Source organism: Pecten maximus, chromosome 1 (assembly GCF_902652985.1).
Source record: "Pecten maximus chromosome 1, xPecMax1.1, whole genome shotgun sequence".
In the NCBI taxonomy this organism is placed as follows: domain Eukaryota; kingdom Metazoa; phylum Mollusca; class Bivalvia; order Pectinida; family Pectinidae; genus Pecten; species Pecten maximus.
In genome coordinates, this window is record NC_047015.1 from 1,443,390 (window position 1) to 1,449,389 (window position 6,000).

Sequence of the window (6,000 nt, forward strand, 5' to 3'; positions counted from 1 at the left end):
AGCCTTATTTTACACGTTACACGTTATGTAACTAAGTTTTAATGTATATGTTACCCATGGCGTAACTAAGCCTCATTTTATATGTAACCTACCTATGAAGTAACGAAGTCATATTTGATATGTTACCAGGAAGAAACTATGACGACAGCATTCAATCAGATTTTCATTCATTTTGTTTTGGTTTGGATGGAATTTTTGTTGCTGCTGCTTTTTTTTTTTTTTTTTTTAATATCATACATAACATCTGATATATGCTATACGGTGAGGTATTGTTAATAGGGGGGGGGGGGGAGGGGGGGGGGGGGGCTGGATGCGGTCGGTGGTTGCGCAAAACGACGGTGTTTAATAGAATTTAAATAAAGAGCAAAACTGCTGGGGGAGGGGGTGGGGGAATTGAAATTGTCTCTTAGAACAGAGGGTCGCCTAATAGAGATGGTCGTTCGGACAGATTCGACTGTATGTATATTGAGGTTTATTGTAATGACACATATTTCTAAGATAATGCTGTATGAGCAATGGGCAATCAAGATGTAAGTGCTTCTTTACTGTATAACAAAATACATAATGGTTCATCATAAGGGTAAGAGAAAGGAAACATTATATCAAGAACACTTGCTTTCGATTTGCCAAAGACATTGATAATTAATATCTGTATCATTGTTCCGACACGATCTTGTTGTAATCACGTGATAACTGACCAGATCTGGTAGAGCGTGATGTCCTAGTACGTAATTATCGCCACCGTTTACACCGCCAGGGTTGTGATGAGAGGGACGTTAGCTATTATCGCCACCGTTTACACCGCCAGGGTTGTGATGAGAGGGACGTTAGCTATTATCGCCACCGTTTACACCGCCAGGGTTGTGATGAGAGGGACGTTAGCTATTATCGCCGCCGTTTACACCGCCAGGGTTGTGATGAGAGGGACGTTAGCTATTATCGCCACCGTTTACACCGCCGGGGTTGTGATGAGAGGAATGTTAGCTATTATCGCCACCGTTTACACCGCCAGGGTTGTGATGAGAGGGACGTTAGCTATTATCGCCGCCGTTTACACCGCCAGGGTTGTGATGAGAGGGATGTTAGCTATTATCGCCACCGTTTACACCGCCAGGGTTGTGATGAGAGGGACGTTAGCTATTATCGCCACCGCTTACACCGCCAGGGTTGTGATGAGAGGGATGTTAGCTATTATCGCCACCGTTTACACCGCCAGGGTTGTGATGAGAGGGACGTTAGCTATTATCGCCACCGTTTACACCGCCAGGGTTGTGATGAGAGGGACGTTAGCTATTATCGCCACCGTTTACACCGCCAGGGTTGTGATGAGAGGGATGTTAGCTATTATCGCCACCGTTTACACCGCCAGGGTTGTGATGAGAGGGACGTTAGCCATTATCGCCACCGTTTACACCGCCAGGGTTGTGATGAGAGGGACGTTAGCTATTATCGCCACCGTTTACACCGCCAGGGTTGTGATGAGAGGGATGTTAGCTATTATCGCCACCGTTTACACCGCCAGGGTTGTGATGAGAGGGACGTTAGCTATTATCGCCACCGTTTATACCGCCAGGGTTGTGATGAGAGGGATGTTGGCTATTATCGCCACCGTTTACACCGCCAGGGTTGTGATGAGGAGAGGGACGTTAGCTATTATCGCCACCGTTTACACCGCCAGGGTTGTGATGAGAGGGACGTTAGCTATTATCGCCACCGTTTACACCGCCAGGGTTGTGATGAGAGGGATGTTAGCTATTATCGCCACCGTTTACACCGCCAGGGTTGTGATGAGAGGGACGTTAGCTATTATCGCCACCGTTTACACCGCCAGGGTTGTGATGAGAGGGACGTTAGCTATTATCGCCACCGTTTACACCGCCAGGGTTGTGATGAGAGGGATGTTAGCTATTATCGTCACCGTTTACACCGCCAGGGTTGTGATGAGAGGGATGTTAGTACGTAGTTATCGCCACCGTTTACACCGCCAGGGTTGTGATGAGAGGGACGTTAGCTATTATCGCCACCGTTTACACCGCCAGGGTTGTGATGAGAGGGATGTTAGCTATTATTGCCATCGTTTACACCGCCAGGGTTGTGATGAGAGGGATGTTAGCTATTATCGCCACCGTTTACACCGCCAGGGTTGTGATGAGAGGGATGTTAGTACGTAGTTATCGCCACCGTTTACACCGCCAAGGTTGTGATGAGAGGGATGTTAGCTATTATTGCCATCGTTTACACCGCCAGGGTTGTGATGAGAGGGATGTTAGCTATTATTGCCATCGTTTACACCGCCAGGGTTGTGATGAGAGGGATGTTAGCTATTGTCGCCACCGTTTACACCGCCAGGGTTGTGATGAGAGGGATGTTAGTACGTAGTTATCGCCACCGTTTACACCGCCAGGGTTGTGATGAGAGGGATGTTAGCTATTATTGCCATCGTTTACACCGCCGGGGTTGTGATGAGGGGGTTGTTAGCTATTATCGCCATCGTTTACACCGCCAGGGTTGTGATGAAAGGGACGTTGTTTTTTTTTAATATCATACATAACATCTGATATATGCTATACGGTGAGGTATTGTTAATAAATGGGTGGGGGGGGGGGGGGGGGGGCTGGATGCGGTCGCTGGTTGTGTTAAACGACGGTGTTTAATAAAGAGCAAAACTGCTGGGGGAGAGGGTGGGGGGATTGAAATTGTCTCTTAGAACAGAGGGTCGCCTAATAGAGATGGTCGTTCGGACAGATCCGACTGTATGTATATTGAGGTTTATTGTAATGACACATATTTCTAAGATAATGCTGTATGAGCAATGGGCAATCAAGATGTTAGTGCTTCTTTACTGTATAACAAAATACATAATGGTTCATCATAAGGGTGAGAGAAAGGAAACATTATATTGAGAACAATTGCTTTCGATTTGCCAAAGACATTGATAACTAATATCTGTATCATTGTTCCGACACGATCTTGTTGTAATCACGTGATAACTGACCAGATCTGGTAGAGCGTGATGTCCTAGTATCGCCACCGTTTACACCGCCAGGGTTGTGATGAGAGGGATGTTAGCTATTATTGCCATCGTTTACACCGCCGGGGTTGTGATGAGGGGGTTGTTAGCTATTATCGCCACCGTTTACACCGCCAGGGTTGTGATTAGAGGGACGTTAGCTATTATCGCCACCGTTTACACCGCCAGGGTTGTGATGAGAGGGACGTTAGCTATTATCGCCACCGTTTACACCGCCAGGGTTGTGATGAGAGGGATGTTAGCTATTATCGCCACCGTTTACACCGCCAGGGTTGTGATGAGAGGGACGTTAGCTATTATGGCCACCGTTTACACCGCCAGGGTTGTGATGAGAGGGACGTTAGCTATTATCGCCGCCGTTTACACCGCCAGGGTTGTGATGAGAGGGACGTTAGCTATTATCGCCGCCGTTTACACCGCCAGGGTTGTGATGAGAGGGACGTTAGCTATTATCGCCACCGTTTACACCGCCAGGGTTGTGATGAGAGGGACGTTAGCTATTATCGCCGCCGTTTACACCGCCAGGGTTGTGATGAGAGGGACGTTAGCTATTATCGCCACCGTTTACACCGCCAGGGTTGTGATGAGAGGGACGTTAGCTATTATCGCCACCGTTTACACCGCCAGGGTTGTGATGAGAGGGACGCTAGCTATTATCGCCACCGTTTACACCGCCAGGGTTGTGATGAGAGGGACGTTAGCTATTATCGCCGCCGTTTACACCGCCAGGGTTGTGATGAGAGGGACGTTAGCTATTATCGCCGCCGTTTACACCGCCAGGGTTGTGATGAGAGGGACGTTAGCTATTATCGCCGCCGTTTACACCGCCAGGGTTGTGATGAGAGGGACGTTAGCTATTATCGCCACCGTCTACACCGCCAGGGTTGTGATGAGAGGGACGTTAGCTATTATCGCCACCGTTTACACCGCCAGGGTTGTGATGAGAGGGATGTTAGCTACTATCATTGGCTTCACTAATCAAACCTGACACAATGGAGTTTTCCATTTTCGTTAGACGATTCTGAGAATAGCGCAGCACCATGTCATTTGTTCGCCCAGTACCTAACATGCTCCAACAATCCAGTACATGATCTGTAGAAAGTCATGCCAACAACTGCCATGGAAACCACTAAGTGTCCAGCACGGAAATAATACATATCCAACAGTTCCCGCCCTTGGTTGCCCGGAATGGAGCCCGACGTGATGGATTTGTGCCCCGTTTTGGCCTGGATTCCATATACCCACAGCCACGTGGAACATCCTGCAGGTCTCCTGAACTTTGTGTAAAAGTACACAGTAAAGTGTTAGAACGATGTGCTGGAGCGGTGCGAGATTTATGCTTCTCTTTCTCCACGTTCATGCAAAACCTTTGGACGGAATACATTAAAATAAAGTCCCTGTCTCTGGTCCTCATGGCGAAGCTCGTGTAATAAACAGTCTGATTGTGTACATGTCTCACGTACCCGTTATAATACACAGTCTGATTGTGTACATGTCTCACGTACCCGTTATAATAAACAGTCTGATTGTGTACATGTCTCACCTACCCGTTATAATAAACAGTCTGATTGTGTACATGTCTCACGTACCCGTTATAATTAACAGTCTGATTGTGTACATGTCTCACCTACCCGTTATAATAAACAGTCTGATTGTGTACATGTCTCACGTACCCGTTATAATAAACAGTCTGATTGTGTACATGTCTCACGTACCCGTTATAATAAACAGTCTGATTGTGTTACATGTCTGACGTACCCGTTATAATAAACAGTCTGATTGTGTTACATGTCTGACGTACCCGTTATAATAAACAGTCTGATTGTGTACATGTCTCACGTACCCGTTATAATAAACAGTCTGATTGTGTTACATGTCTCACCTACCCGTTATAATAAACAGTCTGATTGTGTACATGTCTCACGTACCCGTTATAATAAACAGTCTGATTGTGTTACATGTCTCACGTACCCGTTATAATAAACAGTCTGATTGTGTACATGTCTCACCTACCCGTTATAATAAACAGTCTGATTGTGTACATGTCTCACGTACCCGTTATAATAAACAGTCTGATTGTGTACATGTCTCACCTACCCGTTATAATAAACAGTCTGATTGTGGTACATGTCTCACCTACCCGTTATAATAAACAGTCTGATTGTGGTACATGTCTCACCTACCCGTTATAATAAACAGTCTGATTGTGTACATGTCTCACGTACCCGTTATAATAAACAGTCTGATTGTGTACATGTCTCACGTACCCGTTATAATAAACAGTCTGATTGTGTTACATGTCTCACGTACCCGTTATAATAAACAGTCTGATTGTGTACATGTCTCACGTACCCGTTATAATAAACAGTCTGATTGTGTTACATGTCTCACCTACCCGTTATAATAAACAGTATTGAAATCACATGCATTATTTAATACTGAGAGAAAAGGGTTTATATTTTCGTATTAGCTGAATTCATTTTTAAGCTTAATTACTCCGATATTAATTGATTCAATTAATTAGTTTAAGCGATATTTTATTCAAATGCACTTACACAATACATCACAAGACAATAACAGCTATCTGTAGGATTGGAAAACAAACACGATATAAGCTTGCATCAATTCCTCTCCTAAAATACGAATACGGCACTATTGCATGGACATTTACACACAATCAATCAGGAGATATTAATAAATAATAACTTATAAGCCTCAAAGGTAAAGCGTTTTCATGTTTATTCTACAAAAACAAATATTGATATCCTATCAAATCGATTACTTCAACGATTCCGAAAACTCCTCAAACAGTTTGTTTTGTATTGATTTATAATCGATATTCGATATATCACTGGGTAAATCTGACTTTTAATTAAAACGTTTTGACGAAGCACCATGGATTAAATACCTATCAATACAATGTCATAATGGCAACGCTTTAATCAAACTGTATCTTTTACCAACAATAC